Source organism: Lonchura striata, chromosome 32 (assembly GCF_050655825.1).
Source record: "Lonchura striata isolate lonStrDom1 chromosome 32, ASM5065582v1, whole genome shotgun sequence".
In the NCBI taxonomy this organism is placed as follows: Eukaryota; Metazoa; Chordata; class Aves; order Passeriformes; family Estrildidae; genus Lonchura; species Lonchura striata.
Window position 1 is genome coordinate 2415735 of NC_140734.1, and position 21966 is coordinate 2437700.

Here is a 21966-nt window from a genome sequence, read left to right on the forward strand (position 1 = left end):
AAAGAGAACTCAGTTATTTACATTGTAAATGTGCTGATGGCATGGATCCATCTTACTGACCTCAGCAGCCTTTTTTAAAGTTTTTGGGGGTTGTTTCCAACATTGTTATTTTAAATTGTGGTCAAAGCAATAGGAAATTGATTGGGGCCCTTCCAAATCCAGACAGGACTGGGAATCTAAACTCTGTCAAACCCCAAATCCTTTAGAAGATGACCTTCCTTCTCACTCTGTGAATGAGCTGCACATTCCCTCTGAAATTTTGAGGGGTTTCTTATGGATGAAAAATCCCACTTACGGCCTTTTGCTCTGGTTTGGAAGTGGGAAGGGCAACTCTCCATTCATCAGCTCCAGACTGCATTGCCTCAGGAACACGGCTCACTTGCCAGCTTTGGCCACTCATGGCACTTCTAGAGGAGGAAGAAAGTGCAACTGCACAATTCCAGCCAAAAAGAAATGAAGAATGAATAGTGGAGATCCAGGCATTCCTGCAGAGATTCAGGGGTTCAGCTGGGACTGTGGAGAGTCTGGGTCCTTGCCAACTGGATGTGTGTCCCCAGCTGCAATCTCCTGGCCTGCAGGGGAGTCTCACTCACCTGCCAAAGGAGAAAGCTCAGGCACTGTGCTCAAACGGGCTCGTCTGATGCAAAGCTGTCAGAGCAATGTGAGGGCAGAGCCAGCCCAGCTGTGCCCAGGGCAGAGCCCAGCAGAGCCCTGGCAGAGCCCAGGGCAGCCTCAGCACCTGCAGAGCCTGGCTGCAAGGAGAGAAACCAGAAACCACCCGTCAGCTGAAGGCTCCTGTCCCCTTGTCCCAGCTGCCCACAGAGCCCAGGCCATGCTGGCTGTGCCCAGAGCCATGCCCAGAGCTGCCCATCACTGCTGCCTTTGGGAGCAGAGCAGGAGGGCAGGACATTCCAAGCCTGCAGCCAGCCACAGCACATCCAGCCCTCAGCAGCTGCCCAGAGCAGGAGACTCCTTGTGCTTGTTGCCATCTCCCAAAAGCTCTGATCCCACCATGCCAAGCAGGCCGGGACTCACCTCACGCCATCCTCCGCTGGGAGAAAAGCTGGTCCCAAATGATGTCCTCAGCCTTCTCCAAGGGCACGGCCCATCCACGCTGCAGCTGCTCCCAATCGCTTCCCAATCCTGACTGGACCATACAGAGAACGCTTCTTCGAGAAAAACAAACAACAAACTGTTGAAAAGTGATTAGAGACAAGGGGAAGCAATAAAAAAACTCTTATCTCTGTCAGGGATCTGAGGAAGGCCCAACCCCCTCATGCTAGGGAAAATCCCACCCATGGGGGAGAGAAGCCCACACTTTCTCTCTTCCCTCCTGCACTGCCTCCCAAAATAACAGTGATCCCAAAGCAAACAAGGGATGTGGAGCAGCCCAAGCCATTCCTTGCCTGCAAAGCACAGCAGCCCCTGCACAGGTTCTGGAGTCCCACCTCTGCTCCCACCATGGGGGTTTGTTTGTGTCGGGCTGGCTGCCCCAGCCCCAGCCTCAGCCCAGGCCATGCTGGGTGGTGGGGGCTGTTAGCAGGGCCAGGAGCCAACTCCCATTTTGTATCCACCCCAACCCATGCCCCCAGCCCTGCCAAAAAGCAGCTGGGCAGCCGACTGAAGTTGCATCTGCCCAGCACAGGGGGAACCTTTTGTTCCCAGCCAGTCTGAGCAATGTACAAATCTGGGAGCATTTCCCCAGCTGTGGACTCATCTGCAAATTCACTGTGGAGCCTGGCTTTGGAGAAGGTGCCAAAAGTTCATCATCTTCAGCTGCCAGTAGCCAAGTTGAGGAAGAGGTTATCATCCTTGATGTTGTCCTTGCTGTCTCCAGCAGCCCCACCTGGTACAGCTTCTCCAGGGGCTCCTTCTCCTTCCCTGGGGGTCAGACCAGGCTGTCAGGGTTCTGCCCAGGGCCCCAGCTGTCAGGCAACTGGGACAAGCAAAACCACCTTGGATGGCAGCCACCAGTGCTGGGTAGAGCAGCTCAGCTCCAGCACAAGGGCTGCATACTCCCACCAAACAACCCCAGTGCATTGATATAGGCAAGGAAAAAAGTCTGGGTTTCCTTGCTTCTGATTGCCAGGGCATGTGTGGAGCTGTAACTTACCAGGGCCCTGCAGCAAAGTGTGCATGAGGCTCTCTCCCTTCATCTATGACAGGTGACTATCCTGTATCCAAGGTTCACAGAACAGGTCTTCTAAGGAAGGTCTGTCCAAGAAGTGCATGGATAAGCACCACCTGATAAGTTCTTGGCACTCTGGGCAGAGAAACCAGAAACCACCAGTCAGCTAGAGAAGGCTCCTGTCTGCTTTGCCCCACTCTTCCCATGCCCAGGCCATGCTGCTTTTGTGCTCCCAGCTGGGCCTAAACTTTCCTATCAATTCCCTGTTGTGGAGGAGAGCAGGAGAGCAGGACATGTGCCACCTCCTCAGCGGCTGCCAGAGCGAGATGCTCACGAGCCCGCTGCTGTCTCCCAGCACTGGTATTCCCCCGTGGCCAGAGATGAGGATCCACCTGGAGAGAGCCGCTGTGGCAGCGAGAGCTGATGGTCCCAGCTGATCTTCCGGCCCCTCCTGAAAGGGTGCTGCCCACAGACCATCTGGTGCAGCAGGATGCCCAGGGACCAGATCGTTGCTGCCTCGCCATGGTACCAGCCCAAGCGGGTCCATTCCGGGGGGCTGTATGACAGTGTTCCTGTGGAATACAAATGGAGTTCATCAGGGGGATGCTGCTGCTTCCAGAGCTTGGCCCCAGCATCCCTGGGCATGCAGGGGCTGCCCCAGTGGCACATGGGATGACTGCTGCACTCTCGCCAGCACCTGGGATTGTGTACAAACTCAGGGCTGGACAAGAAGCCACTGGTGTTGGAAGAGGGCAGCAGAAGCCCCAGCAAGGCCTGACCATGACATATAAAGAAAAAACCCACTCAGGGCTGGGGGAAAAAAACAGGTCCTTATCTTCCCTACCTGCAGTGCCCCAAAGATATTATGAAGGCAATATTTTATGTTTTCATAAAATATTATGAAAACAAGGTGAGTGGAGCAGTCCAAGCCCTTCCTCTTGCCTGCACACCAAACTGGCTGGTGCACTGGTCCTGGCCCCCTCCTCTGCTACCCCCACCCATGGGTGCTTTTGTCAGGCTGGCAGCTGCTGCTCCAACCCCAGCCCCAGGCAGAGTGCTGGGCAAAGGCCGCCAGCAGGGCTGGAAGATGCCTCCCCACCCAGCCCCGCTCAAAAGCAACTCAGGTAAAGACTCAGTACCCTGACTGGCAGCAAAAGGGAGAATCCTCGCTGCCACACCCAGCTTGGCCTGTGAGATGTTGGGCCATGAGATGGTGGGACCAGGAGCACACCCCTGCCCGGGCTCACCTGCAAAGTCAGTGTAGGCTGTGTCCTGCAGGTAGGTGCCACAGCCAAAGTCGATCAATTTTGCCTGGCCAGTGGCCAGGTCAACCAGGATGTTCTCTGGTTTTATGTCGCGGTGCAGGACCCCGCGGCTGGTGCAGTGCCGCACGGCCTCCAGCACCTGGCGGAACAGCTCCCGTGCCACCTCTTCAGACAGGAACCTCCGTGCCCGAATGAAATGCAGGAGGTCCTGAGACCGCTCCGGCCGCTCCAGCACCATCACGATGCTGTTGGGGAGCTCAAACCACTCCAGCAGCTGGACCACACCAGGGAAGCCGGTGGACACCTTGTCCAGCAGGACGATCTCCAGGGGTGCGCTGGTGCCGTCGGGCTGCGGGAGGACCACGGTGCCACCAGTGGGACTGATGTCGTGCCAGGGCAGGGGAACCCCTCAGCCTGCCCGGGATGCTCTGCGCCCTGCGCTGGCCCCACGCCCGCTCCCCATCGAGGCGTCCTGGTGGCTTCCCCCATGCCGGGCCTCGCCTCATCCCCGCCCGGCACGGCCCGGCTGTTCCCGCTGGCCCCGCTCACTCACCAGCTCGCCCCAGCGCCGGACGCGGTTCCGTGGCACCCTTTTGATGGCCACCTGCAAGCCAAAGGCAGCAGCGGGCTGAGCTCGCCGCCCGCCCTGCCGAGCCCCATCCTCCTGCTTCCCTCTCCTCCTCCTCCGCCTCCTCCTTCTCTTCCTCCTCCATCATCCTTCTCCTCCTCTCCCTCCTTCCTTCTCCTTCTTCTCTCCCTCCTTCCTTCTCCTCCTGTTCTGCCTCCTCTTTCCTCCTCCTCCTTCACTTCCTCCTCCATCCTCCTCCTCCTCCTCTCCCTCCTTCCCACTCCTCCTCCTCCTCTCCCTTCTTCCCACTTCTCCTCCTCTCCCTCCTTCCTCCTGCTCCTTCTCTTCCTTCTCCTCCTTCTCCTTCCTCCTCCTCCTCCTCCTCCTCCTCCATGCCCGCCGCCGGCCCCGCCGCTCACCGGGGCGCCGTCCGAGAGCCGCGTGGCTGCGAACACTCTGCCGAAGCCGCCGCGCCCCAGCAGCGAACCCACTCGGTACCGCTCCTGCAGGGCCTCCTGCGCCTTCCCTGCGGGCGGGACGCGGCTGTCAGCGCTCGGCCCGGGGCCAGCAGCGGCCCCCGAGCGCCCCCCGAGCGCCTCGGGCCGGCCATCCCCAGGCCTTCGGTCTCGGCAACGGGACACGGGAGGCTCGGGGCCGGCGGCCGCGCTGCCGAGCGGCGGAGCTCGGGCCGGGGAAGCCGCAGCGGGGGCGGCGGGAGCGGCCGTGCTGCGTGTGTCCTCCGCGGGGCCCGGGAGGCGCCGGCGCCGGGGCCGGACCCTGCGGCGGGGCCGGGGCCGGGCTCGGGCCAGGCGGAGCCAAAGGGCGGCGATGCCGGCCCAGCCCCAGGCACTGATGCCCGCCCGGCAGCGCCACCGCCAGCACGGCCAGAGCCGGGCGGAGGCGAGACCGCGGCGGGGCGGGCGGGGCCGGGGACGGGGCAGCCCCGCCCGGGGCCGGGGGCGGGCCGGGGGCATGGCCCGGCCCGGCATGGGGAGAAGGAGGCGGGGAGAGGAGAGGGACACCGGCTAAGGACACCGAGGGGAAGGTGTCCGACAGCGGGAGAGGGAGAAGAGAAAGAGAAAGAAGAGAAAAACTGCTTTTGCTGCCGCTGCTGCCGCCGCTGCTGCCGCCGCCGCCGCTGCTGCCTCTGCAACTGAAGCACCGAGGCCGTTTGTCCGCGTGTCCGTTCCCCGCTCGCCCCACGAGCCCCACGGCCGAGCCCCGCGCGCCCCGGGGACAGCCCCTTCGTCTGTCCAGACACGGGAACTTTGCAGTGTGGAGCCCAGATCCAGAGTCCTGACTCCTGCACACTGGCAGAGGAATCCCCTCTGCTGTGTCGCTGCCGTGCATTGTCCTTGCTGAGGCTCAAACACCCTTGGGGCACATTCCCTTGCTGTAGGATTCCTACCTGACCCAAGCACTGCACTTATGTCTCCAGCGTTGCTTTCCAGTAAAAACAGGGGAAGGAAAACTGCGTGTAGCTCATGGTATTTTAGAGTGTTTATAACTTGCTAAATGACCCATCTTAGAGGTGAGATCCATTTGGAATTCATGGCATGGAGAAGTCGTGCAACATGGAAAAGGGGAGCATAGAAAGAAAGAGGAAAACATCTTAGATACTTTCTTTCATTTTCATTGCACTTCTGCAAAGCTGCTCCACTTCTCCAGGAATCTTCTCCTGTCTGCTCTTGACAAGAACCTCTCATGGAGAACAAGGTCGAGCTTCTGTCCCAAGATTTGCCACCTGCTGCAGCTTCTCTTGGCTTTCCACACTGCCCTGTGTATGCAGCACAACTTTTGCAGCAAAGCAGGCCAAATGTTTAGAGAACTTTACATGTCCTTTCTTTTCCTGGGGGGCTGGGGAGTTGTGCCACTGGTGAAGTGGCACAATTGTGACTGTTTGTCCTGGTTTAGGGCAAATTTTGTGAGGAAACCTCCAAAAGGAGTCCGTCTACAAATCAAGTTCAAGCAGCCCCTCTCCCTACTATTTCAGGAGAAGACTTCCCTGGAGAAAATGGAAAAAATCAGTTTATTTAACAAGTAAAGTGTTCACAAGCATGAATAATATGAAATAAACCCCCTCAGAGTTCTGAAGAGATGGCAATTCAGAAAGTCCTTTTTGTGGGTTGTAGTTGGCTCACTCGGTCTCTTCTCAGTCCCTCTGGCACTGGAATGCAGGGTCCCAGACCTCGGTGGGCCACAGGTGTGAGCTGCTGGTGTTTTTCTGGGTTTTCAGTCCAGAGCAGGTTTAAACAGTTCTAAGAAAAAGGAAAGTCTGTGATGGTTATTAAATTGTTCAAATGTTCAACTCCTGTTTGTTGGCAAGAAACCTTTCTGTGCCTCTGAGTGTCACCATCCCTGAGCCCAAAGGACACAAACCTGATGAGTTGTGGTTCCCACTGCAGGGGCACTTGGGACCTTGGCTCTGCACAGGAGAGGTCTTCATCCACTTTCTCTCTTTTCCTCCCTCTGGGCATGGAGGAAGCTCCTGACTTCAGCCTGTGACTCCTGTGTGGAAAGAGAAAATCTGGGCAGAATCGGGGCAGGGTGGGTTTGGGGGGACCTTGGGATCTGTGCTGGACACAGAAAGTGTTTTACATTGCTCTGAGACTGGCTACTGTACAAAGTGGATTTAATAGTCAGCAGACGAATGACTTCTGCACTTGATGGAGCTGTGCCTTCCCTTGGCTTTGTTGGCTGACAAGAAATGAACATCCCTCTGTGTCTTCAGGCAGCTCTTACTCCAAGGAAAGCAGGTGGGGGTTGGAGCCAAGGAGCTGAAACCTGCAGGTGCAGCCTGGGCTGGAGGGAGCTCAGATTTGCACAAGGCTGCTCTGAGTGCCAGGCTTGGATGGGGGAAATGGTGGAGTGGGGGTAGGGACAGAGTCTGATGGATTGTCAGCCATCAAGGGTCTTGATTTTCATATCTATTCCAACTGCATGAGGAGGTACTTGGATTCAGTGTCAAGTGGAGATTGCACATATTCATTTATGTGGAGTAAAAAAATGAAACAGGACCTAACAATTCTTTTCTGTGTCTTTGTAAAAATAAAGCATTCACTTTGAATACACTACTATAGCCTGCCTAATTAATCACAAAAGATTTGAAAACTTAAATCAAAATATTCCCAGAGGCTTGACTTGTTCAATTATTCTGAATATTAATGAGCTGTGGGGCACTATTTCTCCAGTGAATCTAACTCAGAGTACACAAATTATTGTAATTCCTTTTAAATGTCTCCTTGAGAGAGTTGCTTGGGGGATGAGGGTCAGGGCTTGTGTGTCCTGCTTGGCACAGCCCAGGCAGGGCTTTCACAGCCCCATCCCACACTCCATTTCCCAGCTGGAGCCGCTGGTGCCTCTGAGTTCTGCTGCGCCAGCCCCAGGGAGGACTTGGGGTCATTTGGTCACTCAGGAGCTGGGCTGGGAGCTCCAGAGGTGGCTGTGGAGCATTGCCTGTGCTGTGCCAGGGACTGGCAGACACTGCTGGGCTGGGATAGAGGCTCTGGGGGGATTGGGGTTCCAGGTCCAGGCAAGGCTGGACCTGCCTCTTCCTCCCTCATACACAAAATGTTTCCAGCCAACAATCTCCTCCAGTCTTTCACACCAGGCAATGTTGGAGGTGAAATCCCAATTCTGGACATAGGCACCTGGATAAGAATAGTTCTGTTCCATAGGAAGGAAAGTACAGAGCCCCAGTGTTTGGAAAGCAGATGAGAGCCTCACAAAGCCAAGGTCAGCCAGACTTGTCAGGAATAGCAGATTGTCTGCAGGCAGCCTCTGGATATAGGGAATTTTGGAGACAGAATCCCAATTTTGGCCATGGGCACCTGGAGAAGCAGGACAGTGTTGCAATGCGGGCAGCCTCTCTTGCCGCGATACCCCGAGCAGTGGAGTGCTGGGCGGTGAGAGGGAAGAGAACGGGCGGCTGCTCCCCCTGTGAAGCTCTGCAGTCCCACTTGGCGTGGGGAGGCAACACAGGACTTGGGGGCGAACAGGATGGTTTCATTCAGTGAGCCCCAAGACCCTCTGGGGAGGGCGAGCAAAGGTTTTATACCAGAACTCAAGAGGCGGGGTATAGGAACAGCAACCACTGAGGGTACGCCTGGGGAAGAGTCTAAGGAGGGACTAACAGAGCACAAACCTATCAGGGGAAACAGGGGAGAGGAGTAACACAAAGTAACCAAAAGGGTGTTGAGCCTCACTAAATAGACAGGGAATGCTCTGGAAGCAGGGGAGGAGGCTATGAGGAGTGACAGGGAATGTTCTGGGGAAAGGGGCAGGGAAAGGGAGGATTGACAACTTGGAGAGGAGGGGGGTAGGGAAGAGCTTGGGAAGATTGACAACTGGGGAAGGGAGGAGATTAGGGGTTGGGGGTTGAACATACACAGAACAAATATCAAACTAAAAAAGACCACACCACAACAGGACAATTCTTTCCCATAGGAAGGAAAGCATGGAGCCTTCCCCAGTGTTTTGGGGACAGATGGGAGGTGACCCTCATGAAACCACTGCCAACCAGACTTGTCCTGGCAATATTCCTATGGGAACAATCCCTGGATAAAAGGACATTTGGACGTAAAATCCCAATTCTGGCCATGGGCACTTGGAGGAGAAGGACAGTTCTTTTCCATTGGAAGGAAAGCAGGGAGCCCCAGTGTTTTCTGTCCCAGTGAGCCCCAGTAGCAGAGGAGAAGAGACCTTTAACATGCCAAGGTCAGCTGGACCAGTCAGGCAGTCCACGGAGGCCAAACCAGCCAGACCTGTTCTGTGTTCCTTTGGTTGCATGGGGTCCCACAGTGTTACAATAGCCCCTGGGTTCCATGAGACCTCCTAGTTTCACAATGGTTCCAACGATTCCATGAGGTCATGGAGTGTCCCAATGGTCTCCATGGTTCCCCAGGCCCCACAATGACACGTGAGTCCTCTGATCCATGAGGCCCACAATGTCACAATGGACCTTTGGACCATGGGGGTTTGCAGTGTCACAGTGGTCTCCTTTGGCTCCACAGTGTCACAATGGACCACTGATGACATGAGGCCCCCACAGTGTCACAATGGTCCTCTTGGTTCTGTGGGGACCCCAGGGTCACAATGGTCTCACTGGTTCCATGAGGCCTCAGAGTGTCACAATGCTTTGCTGATTCCATTGGGTATCATAGTATCCCAATGGTCTCCATGATCCAATGTGTCCCCCAAGTGTCACAATGGTGTCCATTGTTCCATGGTGCCCCACATTTCACAATGGTGCCTAGGTCTCACAGGCCCCACAGTGTCACAATGCTTCTTTGGTTCCATGGTTCCTGTGCTGGTGCATTTCCCCCTCCCCTTTTCAGGCCACCCTGCCAGCTGAGAAATGCTCACTGGGCCTCGGCCTTGGCCAACAGCCCCTGGGCTCAGCTCCTCTAGAGCTCATCACAAACACTGTCTGCTCCAGGCACTGCTGCTGCCCAGCCAGCTCCTGGTTACTTTAGGAGCAGCCCTGGGAACTGTTTGTGTCCCCTCAGTGGCACAACATCCCTGTTCTCACCCTGCCAAAGAAAGCTGCTGATGCCAAGTGCGGCCAGGATGAAACATGGCTGGGACTGCAGCCCCTCTCTTGGGGCCCTACAAACAGCGCTCCAAAAGGAGCCCTTGGAGCTCTCCTGGGCCAGCGACTCCCTCTGAGTGGGGCCTCTCCGAGCCGGGAACTCTCCCGTTTGCTGCACTCGGGGATCCCAAACAACGAGGGAGCCTGGGCCGATCCCCCCACTCCTCCAGGCTCAACCCTTCCCTGCTGGGGAGATGTCAAAGCATCCTCAGGGAGCATTTCCCTGCCCTCAGGGGAATTTCTCACAGGTGCCTTGCACTGACTCTCTGTGTCTCTGTGCACACAGGAGTGCCTGTGCTGGGGAATGTGGCAGAAATGCTGCTCCCTGAGGGCTCTGAGTGCCCTGGATAGCTGAGCCTGTCAGGCCTGTAAGTGAGGTCAAGTGATGCAGCCTAAGCTAAGTTAAATGCTGCTAAGAGTTGTTCTATTGCTATAAGTTATAAGCTGAGCTAAATAGTATTAAATGATATTCCTCTGTTAAATTGAAAAGTCATAGGTTATAAGTTAGGTTAAATACTGTTAAACTCTGTTCTTTTGCTAGATTTTGAAGTTGAAGGCAGAAGTTAAGGTTAAGGTATAATTTAAGTCCTGTTAATTTTGACCTCTGTTCAGCTTTTGGGCCATATTCCTTTTATCCTTGCCCTCACTGTCCTATGTGTCCCTATGCCACATAAAGGGACAGTTCTCTGATCATTTTTGGATTTTGTTTGGATTTGTGGTTGATTTGTTTCCTAGGGGTGCCTGAAGTGTTCAGTCAGGAGCAGAGTGACTCTTGCCAGGGAACTTTGTGGTGCTGTCGCTTAATATTAAATCTGGTTTTTGCTGCTCCCTTGCCGGGGACTTTTCAGCGCTCTCAAGCCCTCGTTGGTAACAGGGTGAAGGAGCCCTGGCCCAGGCTCTGGCCCTGGGGGACACAGGGACACTGCCAGGGGGTCCCTGTCCCCCCATCCCACCTTCCACAGCCCCAGCCCTCGTCCCTGTGTCAGGCTCTGGGGTCGATCTCGTGGAACATCCTCTGGGGGAGGCTGCAGCGACGGGGGCGGGGGGACCCGGGGGGACAGGGGACCCCCCTGTGCATGAGCAGTGTTGGACTTCTCTGGGGGAAACTGGAGCAGAGTGACCGTTGTTAGAGGGAATGCCGCGGGAGACAAGACTCATGCTATCATGATCATCAAGTCTCAGTTTATTGTGACAGATTACACAGTTTATATATGTTCGTTAATTAGCTCATACATATTGCAAAAGCCAAGCTCATGATTGGTTACTATGTGACTTGTACTATTATCTTAAAAGTATTTTTATGATCGATACATGCCTGTCCAGCTGGCCTTGCAGTTAGAACAGCTTAGTACCTCTTTGTTCTTCTCTATCTACTTCTACATACCAAGCAGTTTCAATATCCTGCTTTCTGCACACCATCTACTCTTCAGGGCCATGCGAACTTTGCAGCAGTCACGTAGCCCTCCCTATTTGGATTAATTTTACAGTATCATGTCCCTTGTCGTTCAACCATTCCTCTGTCAGGCTCTCTTCATCTCCCCCGTTTTCCTTTTGGACAAGAAGGTGTGCATTCAACATTTTCTGCAAAAGCTGCTGCATCAAGCCTTGTAAGCAAGTAAACACACAGGGCAAAACAAGCAAAAGTACCACAATTATGCTTAGAACTATTATGCCATATTTGATGATGTCCCTCAACCATGGTCCGATCCCCAATCCTTTCAGCCAGCCTTCCAAGCCCAATCCGTCCTTCACCTTCAACTGTTGAGTTAGCTCGGTCAATTTTCGTATTTGCTTATGGATAGATGTAGAGTGATCAGATAAGTCCATGCAGCACATTCCTTCAAATTCTTCACAACTATGACCTTGGGCTAGAAGAAGTAAATTAGTGGCAGCTGTTCTGTTTTGCAGAACTGCATGACAGATACTACCTATATTTGTGGCAAGCTCACTTAACATTTTAGATGAAATATTAATTTATTTTTCTGTCTAGTAGGCTCGGATTTTTAATTGTGTGAGAGCTTGCACTGAAGCAACTCGTGGGGTGAAAAAGGAGGTTAGTATTACAGAAGTGCACCCCACTTCATATTTCTCATGGTTTTGATTGTTCTGTTTAACATGAAAGGAACAAACTTAATTCTAAATACAAACTATATTTATGATAAACTTAATGTTATGCTTTTGATTATCTAATTGATTGTCCCTCTTTTTCTTTTGCCATTGAAAAGCAATGGCAAAATGAACAGAAAAATCACAGGCATTACTAAAACTCATTAAAACTTAGTAAAAAAAGTCTATAACATAATTAAAAACACACTTATGAAAAAACTTAAAAGCCTACAATCTTCTGTGGGTGAAACACAAATCTTTGTACAATCCACTTTTGCTGTGCATCCTCTGATTTACTTGTGGAGAGATTAGTGTTCTCTTGAAATTGATAAGTTTAACATTCTTCACTGAAATCTATCCAGATTCTGCACCTGCTAAAACACAAACAAACTCAACACTCCCCACAGGGACTGGAGGGTCCTCTCTCAATTCTGTTTCTTAAAATTTGCATGAAGAAATGGAAATATCAACATCTTTATAATAAACATGAAAAAACATCAAGAACAAAACAATGCATATAGTAAAGAAACTAACAACAAATAAAAATCAATCAGATAATACACAATTAATATTACATATAAAATCATAGTTACTATATCAAATTGTCATCCCAGAGTCTGAAGCAGCTGATAAACCTTAAAACAACAGAGATTTGGATAAAACATGTCCGGATCATGTCTCTCCAAAACTCCCTTTGTGGCTCAGCTGCCCTACATGGTCAAATTGTCAAGCCAAAAGGACTTGAATACTTTTTGATGCAGAAAACACCTGGGTCAATCACACCATCCACGTAGAGCCAGAGCTTGGCCAGAGCTCAAACTCTAATTGGAGGATATGTTTTAACACATTATAAAACAAAAGTCTTAGAAATAACAGTTATAAGTAAAAAACCTTATTATTAAAAATTTATCAAACTATTAAATAATTGAACCTGTTTAAAATCTCTTTCAAGACAAAAATTCTCTAAATATAACAAACTCTTTCTTCAGAAATCTGAAAATTTGAAGTCTGAAATCTTGAACTAAAATTTGGATAATGAATTTTTAAAGGAAGATGAATTGCAGCTGCATAAAAGATTGGATAAAGAAAACACATGAGTAGTTAAAAAATCAAAAACACAGGATCCTGAAAAAACATCTTGTAATCAATCACCTAAAGAGACAATAAAACATATGAAAACTGACTGTAAATACTATAACAACACCTTAATACCTTAATAATAATTCTTATCACAAAAATCAGACAACTCACATTTTATGATCAACCTATTAACAAGAAATGTTTAAAATAGTTTAAGACAATCCTTTTAAAGCACTCATATAACATTAGTAACAATCACTACTTATCATTACTTACAAAAACTTAACAATCACTATTTATTGTATTATCTATAAAACTTAAAAATCACTATTACTTATATTATTATCTATAAAAACCCAAAGACAGAGATTACAAACTCAATACTAAAATTCCATCAGATGACATTTTCTCAACTCTTTGTTTTCAGAGACATTTTTGGTAATTAAATCATTACTAACATTTCTATCTTTATACAGTGATTTTCATCCATATCATATTTGAAATAACATTGATTGACATAATGTTCATCCTTCTTGGTATCTTGGAAAACACTCGGTCCTGCTGTACTTTTTCATTACGTCTCTGACTCTTGTAAGAAATTGGGAAGACGCTGCTGTAATTTTTGCTGTAGTGTTGCGATCCCGCCATCGGCGGCGCTGCTGCTCTCGGCGTTGTCGCTGCCATGGCAACCAGGACTGTGCCGCCATCTCCGCCGCCATTGCTGGGCGCTGCGGGGCGATGAGGGGCGGCGCCGCCTCGCTCCCGTCCTTGTTGTGTCACCTTGTGGATGGGAGAAGAGACACCCCCGCCACGGCCGCGCCCCGCCTGCTCCGACTCAGTGAAATCACACAGCCCCTGCGATGTCACACAGCCAACTGTGATGTCACACAGCCCCTGTGATGTCACACAGCCCCTGTGATGTCACACAGCCCACTCTGAGATGTAACAGGCCACCTGGGATTTCATACAGCTGCTCTGTGATGTCACAGCCTACTCTTTGAGGTCCCAGTCTGCTCTGTGATGTCACAAAATCTGCCCTGTGGCGTCACAGCCCAGCCTGTGATGTCACAGTCTCCCTTTAATGTCACAGCCTGCGCTGTGATTTCACAGTCAGCTCTGTGATGGCACAACCCACTCTCTATTGTCTCAGCCTTCTCTGTGACATCACACAGCTGCTCTGTGATGTCACAGAGCCCTTATCTATGATGGCAGAGTCTTCTATGTAGCCTCACAGCCCATTCTGTGATGACACACAGCCAGCCTGAAATGTCATAGACAGCTTTGTGACATCAGAACCTCTTCTGTGATGTCCAACCTCCTCTGTGATGTCACAGCCTTCTCTGTGATGTCACAGACTGCTCTGTGATGTCAGAACTCACTTATCATGTCACACAGCACCTCTGTGGCCTCACAGACCCATACTGTGATGTCACAACACCTTCAGTGATGTAACACAGCCACCCTATAATGTCACAGCACACTCTGTGACCTCACAGCCTGCTCTGTGATGTCCTACAGGCATCCTGTGATGTCAGAGCCTGCTCTGTGATGTCACATAATCACAGAAACATAGAATTACTGAGTTGGAAGAGACCTTTAAGGTCATCAAGTCCAATCCATGCCCTAACACCACCATAGCTAAACCATGGCACAGAGTGCCACATCCAGTCTTTTTTTAAACATATCCAAGGATGCTGACTCCACCACCTCCCTGGACAGACAATTCCAGTACTTTATCACCCTTTCCATAGAAAACAATTTTCTTAATAGCCAATCTAAATTTCCCTTGGTGCAGCATAAGACTGTGTCCTCTGGTTCTGTCAGCTGCTGTGAGGAGAAAGAGACCAACCCCCACCTGACTGCAACCACCTTTCAGGGAGTGTAGAGTGATAAGGTCACCTCTGAGCTTCCTCTTCTCCAGGCTAAACAACCCCAGCTCCCTCACTTGTTCCTCACAGGACTTGTGTTCCAATCACCTCACCAGCCTTGCTGCCCTTCTCTGGACATGCTCCAGGTCCTCCATGACCTTCCCAAACTGGGTGGCCCAGAACTGGGCACAGCACTTGAGGTGCTGCCCAACCAGTGCCGAGCACAGGGGAAGAATCACTGCCCTGCTCCTGCTGGGCACACCATTCCTGATCCAGGCCAGGAGCCATTTGCCTTCTGGGCCACCAGGGCACACTGCTGGCTCATGTTCAACCGGGCTTTAGACCAGTGCCCCCAGGTCCCTTTCTGCCTGGGCACTGACCAGCCACACCATCCCCAGCCTGTAATGTTGCAGTGGATGTTTGTGGTCAAGATGCAGGGATGGGAACTTGGATTTACTAAGCTTCATCTTATTGGACTCTGCCCATCCCTCCAACCCTTCCAGATCTCCCTGCAGAGCCCTCCTACCTTCCAACAGATGGACACACGCTCCCAGCTTAGTGTCATCTGCAGATTTACTAATGAAAGGCTCAATCCCCTCATCCATGTGGTCAATAAAAACATTGAACAGAGCTGGCCCAGTACAGAGCCCTGAGGGACACCACTGGTGACTGTCCCCAGCTGGATGCAGCACCGCTCACCACCACTCTCTGGGTCAGCCATGCAGCCAGTTCTGAGCCCAGCACAGAGTGCTCCTGTCCCAGCCGTGGGCTGCAGCTTTTCCAGGAGTGTGCTGTGGGAGACAGTGCCAAAGGCCTTGCTGGAGTCCAAATAGACACATCCACAGCCTGTCCCGCACCCACCAGGAGGGTCACCTGGTCATGAAAGGAGACCAGGTTGGTCAAACACGACCTACCCCTCCTAAACCCCTGCTGGCTGGGTCTGACACCCTGGCCATCCTGTAAGTGCTGTGTGGTGACACTCAGTGTTAACTGCTCCATGACCTTACTGGGTACTGAGGTCAGGCTGACTGGCCTGTAATTACCAGGATCCTCTTTCCCACCCTTGCTGTGAATGGGCATCACATTGGGCAGCTTCCAGTCATCTGGAACCTCCCCAGTGAGCCAGGACTGCTGGAAAATGATGGAGAGCAGCTTGGCAAGCTCATCTGACAGCTCCCTCATCGCCCTGGGGTGGATCCCATCTGGTCCCATGGATTTATGAACATCCAAGCAGCTCAGCAGTTCTCTGACTGCCTCCCCCTGGATAACAGTGGCCCACTCTGCTCCCTGACACCATCTACCAGCCCAGGAGGACAGTTGTCCTGAAGGAAAATCGTCTTCTCACTAAAGACTGAGGCAAAGATGGCGTTAAGCACCTCTTCCTTCTCTCCATCTGCAGTTATTAAATTCCCTTCCACATCTAATAAACAACAAAGGCTGACCTTACCCTTCCTTTTACCATTAATATATTTGTAAAAACATTTTTTATTAGCCTTTACTGAAGTTGCCATTTTAAGTTCAAAGTGAGCTTTGGCCTCCCTAATTTCTTTCCTACATGCCCTAGCAGACCCATTAAACACTTCCTGAGAGACCTGACCCTCCTTCCAGAGATGATACATCCTCTTTTTATTCCTGAGTTTCTCCAAAATCTCCTTTGCCATCCAGGCTAGACGTTTGTCTCATTGACATCTTTTGGCACACAGGGACAGTCTGTTCCTGTGCCCTTGAGATCTCTGTTTTGAAACACGCCCACATTTCCTGAACTCCTCTGTTTTTAAGGGCTGCTTCCCAAGCAACTGTCTGAATGTCTCCTAAATAGGGCAAAGTCTGCCCTCTGGAAATCCAATGTAAAAACCTTATTAGTGCTCCTCCTGACTTCACCAAATACTGAGAATTTTATAATTTCATGATCACTGTTCCCCAAGCGGCCTCCAACCACCACATCTCCCACCAGCCAATCTCTATTTGCCAACATCAGATCTAACACAGTCCCTCCCCTGGTGGGCTCACTCACCAGCTGCGACAAAAAATTGTCCTCCACCAACCCTAAAAATTTCCTGAACTGCCTCTTTTTAGCTGTATTGTGTTCCCAGCAGATGTCCACCAGGTTGAAATCACCAAAAGAACAAGGGCTGATGATCCAGAAACATTCTCTAGCTGCTTACAGAATGTGTTGTCCACCTCTTCTTCCTGGCTGGGTGGGTAACAACACACTCCCAGTAGGATGTCAGCCTTGTTGGCCTTCCCCCTAATTCTCACCCATAGACATTCAATTTCATCATCATTAGGTTCAACACCCATAGCACCAAAACCCTCCCTAATATAAAGGGCCATGGCTCCACCTCCTCTCCCTTTCCTGTCTCTCCTGAAGAGCTTGCAGCCATCTAATGCAGCACTCCAGCCACGTGAGCCATCCCTCCCTGTTTCTGTGATGGCAATTCCATCACAGCTCTGCTGTTGCACCATGGCCTCCAGCTCTTCTTGTTTGTGACCCATGCTGTGTGCACCTCAGCTGGGCTGCTGATTTCACCCCTCACTCAGGCTTACCACCCTTGGGCCTGCTTTCAGACAAACCAGCTACATCTCCCTCCCCCTTCAGACCTAGTTTAAACCCCTCTCAACACGTTCTGTCAGTTCATGAGCTAAAGTTCTTTTGCCCTTACCAGAAAGATGGAGCCCATCTGGTTCCAGCAGGCCAGGTGCTGTAAAAGTCGCTCCCTGATTAAAGAATCTGAAATTTTGCCAATGACACCAACCCATGAGCCACTTGTTGATAATGTGAGCTCTCCTATTGCTTTCACCATTTTTCTCAGACTCCAAAGGGACTGAGGAAAAGAATGGCTGTGCCCCTGTCCTATTAACCACCTGACCCAATGCCCTAAAGTCCCTTTTAATTGCCCTGACACTCCTCTTTTCAATCTCATCACTGCCAGCCTGGGGTATCAGCAGTGGGTAATAATCAGAGGGCTGAATCAGCCCAGGCAGTCTCTCAGGGATATCCCGTACCCGGGCCCCAGGGAGGCAGCAGACCTCTCTGTGGGGTGGCTCTGGTGGACATATGGGGCCCTCTGTTCCCCTCAGAAGGGAGTCACACACTGCGATTTCCCTTCATTCCTTTTTGATGTTAGAGATTGTCCTGGTCTAGGGCAATTTTGGGAGAAAACCTCCAGAAGGAGCCCCCAGAAAGCAAACCCCCACGGTCCCTCCCCCCTGACCTGGTTCGGGAAGACTGTCCTCAGAGAGAAGTGAATAAAACCTGTTTATTTAATAAGCAAAACACTCCCCAGCACAAAAAAAAAAAAAAACCACCAAAAAAAAAACAAACAAAAAAAAAAAAAAAAAAAAACAAAAACCAACACAAACCAAAACAACACCAGATAACACCAGATGACAAAAACTCTTTCACCACTCTGAAGAGATGATAAATTCAGAAAGTCCACTCTTGGGAGTGTCCAGGGCTGGGCTGCCTGCTGCACATCACAAAATGCAGGCTCTCAGTGTTTCCCAGGTCCCAGTCTGGAAAGGTTGGAATGCTGCTCAGGAAAGGGAAAGGAAAAAAACAGTCTAGAGGAAAATTTGGACTCCTTAGCTAAACTAATAAGCAAAAGCAAAGGCAAAAGCAAAAGCAGGAGCAACAGCAAGCAAGCAAACAAGCAAAGCAAGCAAGCCCTCACCTCTCCTAGACAACAGACCATGGGGGGAGGTGAGCCAGCTGATAACAAGACAAAACAAACCTTCACTTTCAGAGTCAGTTCTGAAAGCACAGAACATAATATCAAACATAAACAGAACACAGGACTGGGGATACAAGCACCTTGATGTCACCTTAGGACAGAGGTGGTGATCTGTCTCACAGATGAATCATAATTGGGAGGCTCACTGGGCAGATAATTTTCTTCTAAACCATCTGGCTGACTCTCCAGATCCAGTTGATCATACCTGATGTGAAGTGGCACCTGGCTTGGGACAGGGGGTTGGGAGGAATTTTTATGATTGCCTCCTCGAGTAGGTACCCACTCCCACTCCCATCATTGACCAGGTGTCCTTGTAAAGCCTGACAGTGGGAGGCATGGGAGACAGCAGGAACCAAGGAGAGCATTGCTGCTATGCCAGACCTCAAGGAACCAAAGATCCACTGTGACACTGCAGGGCCTTGGGGGACCATGGTGACATTGTGACACTGCAGGGCCCAAGGATCCAAGGAACTTTGTGACACCAAGGGGTCCCATGGAACCAAAGGGACATTGGGACACTGAGAAGCCTCTGGAATCATGGAGACCATTGGGACACTCTGGGGTCTCATGGAACCATGGTGACACCAAGTTGGCTGGGAGTGTTGATCTGCTGGAGGGTAGGAGGGACAGAGACCTGGACAGGCTGGATCCAGGGCCCAAATCCAACAAGGTGAGGTTTAACAAGTCTAAGTTCCAGGTCCTGCACTTTGGCCACAACAAACCTGCAGCGCTACAGGCTGAGGACAGAGTGGCTGGACAGCAGCCAGGCAGAAAGGGACCTGCAGGGACAGAGGGACAGCAGGCTGGCCATGAGCCAGCAGTGTGCCCAGTTGGCCAAGAAGGCCAATGGCTCCTGGCCTGGATCAGGAATGGTGTGGCCAGCAGGAGCAGGGCAGTGATTCTTCCCCTGTGCTGGGCACTGGTTGAGCAGCACCTCAAGTGCTGTGTCCAGTTCCAGAGGCCTGGAAGCCGAGGCGCCTCCGGCTTTGGCTGCTGCCGGGCCGTGCAAGGGCAGGGCCTGGGGGAAGAGCTGCTGCCACACAGCCCCGCCGAGGGCTGAGCCCGGCTGAGCCCGGCACAGCAATCACCTCCTGTGCCTGTGTCCGTGCCTGGCATCGCCTTCCTTCCTGCAGCAGGGGCTGGCACCGATGAGCGACTGCTTCCTTCAGGAAATGCTGCTTTCCACAGAACAGGGACAGTGAGAACATACCTGCAGGAGGCTCCAAGGGCTTCACAACTTTATGCAGCCAAGCGAATGGAGAAGCCTTCCCAGCAACCTCATCTAGATTGGAGCACAAATGAGAACATTTTCTATGGTGTGCTGGGATCCCCCTCTGCCTCAGGGAACCGGGCACTGCAAGGCAGCTGGGAAAGGCCGTGGGAGCCAGATGAGAATGGACATGGCCAAAGCTGCACAGGGGCCTAGGGAGCTCTGGGCTGTCTCTTGGCCAGTCTCCACACTTTTGGTAGGCCCTGGGCCACATCCCTGGGAGGGCAGCTGGAGCAGCTCAGGACCCACGAGTCTTCACTCCCTCCCACAGAGGAAACCCTCCCTAAAGCCCAGGGGAAAACCATCCCAGGCCCTTCCCGGGGAGCAGGGAGCGCTGTCCTGGGAAAGGGCAGCCAGGCTGCCAGCTCACCTGCTCCCCGCGCTTGCAGCGGAGCAGCCTGGACAGCCCTGGCAGGCAGGGCCACGGCCAGGAGGAGCAGGAGGAGGAGGCGCAGAGCAAGGGCCATGGTGCCTTGCCCTGTGCCAGTCCCGCCGCTCTCGCTGCCACCACTGTCCTGAGGCCGCTGTCCCAATGTCAGCACCACTGCTGCCACCGCCGCTGCTGCCGCAGCAGTTGTGCTCCAGGACTGCCTGCTGGGGCCTTGTGGTGCTCTGCAACCACGGGGCTCTGGGACCTCTGTGACCTCAGAGCCTGCTGTGAGCTCAGCCTGCTGTGACCCCAGAGCCTGCTGTGACCCCAGAGCCTGCTGTGAGCTCACAATCCTGCTGTGACCTCATGGCCTGGGTGGGCATGGACCTCAGGGGTGGAATTTTCCTTTTTGGGGAGGGAGCTCGGCCTGCCTGGCAGTTTGTCCAAGAACTGGGCCAGCCCCCTCAAGTCAGTCTCACTACTCTGTGTTCTGGCCACTGGCACAGGAGATCACATCCAAGGATTTCTGGGCCCCTCAAGCACTGTCTACCACAGCCCATGATGCTGAGGAGTGAGTGTTCTCTGGCAGGAAACAAGTGCCAGATTTCCTCCTGATAGTAAAAGGGTTTCAAAATTATGACAATTTAAAGAGTTAGAAGGAAAATTTAGCTTAGTAGGCCCTAGGAAAAATACTCTGGGAAAGTATAGGCCGTGCACTTGCTAGAATAGCACATGTGTAGCTAGTATATGATAAATAATTGTTAGATGTAATGATTGTTTAGTAATTAAATATAATTACTGTTTCATCGTAAGAAAGATGAGAATCAGTAGCCAGGGACTGGTAGAAGATCACAAGAAACTCATGGTTGAATAAGATCAATATATACAATAGAACAATATAAGTTTAATAATTAACATGAAAGTTATATAACAATAGAATATAGAATATGTTGAGCTCGAAAGTCATGTCGCAGCCAGATTTGGGTTTGTACCCCTGATTCCCTGGGCTCCACAATAAAAGCACCTGCATATAATCATATCCTGTTATTAAGTGTGTTCCTGTACACTGAAACTCCTGTCAGCAGCTTCCTGGCTTGAAGTTTGGCACCTTGGGGGGGCCATGGCTAACACAGTCCTTTTGTTTCACGGGAGAGGTGAAGCCTTTGCTTCACCATTTGCTCTTCATCTGCAATTTAAGGCTCTGCTTCCTCTTCTGGTCCTCAAAGGACACAGTCAGTCAATAAAACAGTGGGAAAAACCATCCAACCTCTTAAATGCTGTGATATGCCAAGGGATACCCTGAGGAGCACACGGTGGGTCTGTGCTGGCTGGCCAAGCCCGAGGCCTTCCGTGATGGAGTGGCTGCCTCAGTGATGCGGTGCCGGAGCTCTTCAGCCCAGCTGGCTCCTGGCACCGTGGCCAGGAGGGGGCTGCCCCCAAAAATCCACACAATTCAGGGTGCGGCTGTAGGGCACAACTGCTCTATGGCACAGGAGGAAAGTGTCAAGAGCAGGGACAAGGAATAAGGAGAGGTCTTCCGTATGATTGCCAACGGTGTTTATTGCCAGGAGAGTCAGCGACAGAAACACACAAATGCAGGCTGCGGGAGGGTTTTTAAACAGGGGAGGGTACAGAGCTTTAACCAACTGGGAGAAACCTGGGGAGGAGCACAAGGCGGGGAATACAATGTTTAAACCAATAGGGAATTAGAGGGGAGGGAAACAATTGAAACAAACCAATGGGGCCTCGAAGGATACAAAAAGGACAGGGAAGTTTCTGGAGAAAGGGGCGATTATGAGAAGGGATTGACAGTCAGTGGCACGAGGAACAGGGAACATTCGGCTACAAAGGGCAGGTCTTTGGGAAGTTGGACAACCAGGGCAAAACCAACAACACAAGGGGAAAGGAACAATCCATTAAGGATAAAATATGCTATAACAACACAAAAGTGGGAGGTTTATAGAACCGAGCATTGAAACAGAATTGC

The 21966-nt window shown here is 51.6% G+C and overlaps 1 pseudogene; it reads right to left on the reverse strand.

Moving 5' to 3' along the window:
* Positions 1-495: 495 nt before the first annotated feature.
* On the reverse strand, positions 496-15787 carry LOC144247837 (serine/threonine-protein kinase pim-1-like; annotated as a pseudogene).
* Positions 15788-21966: the final 6179 nt, after the last annotated feature.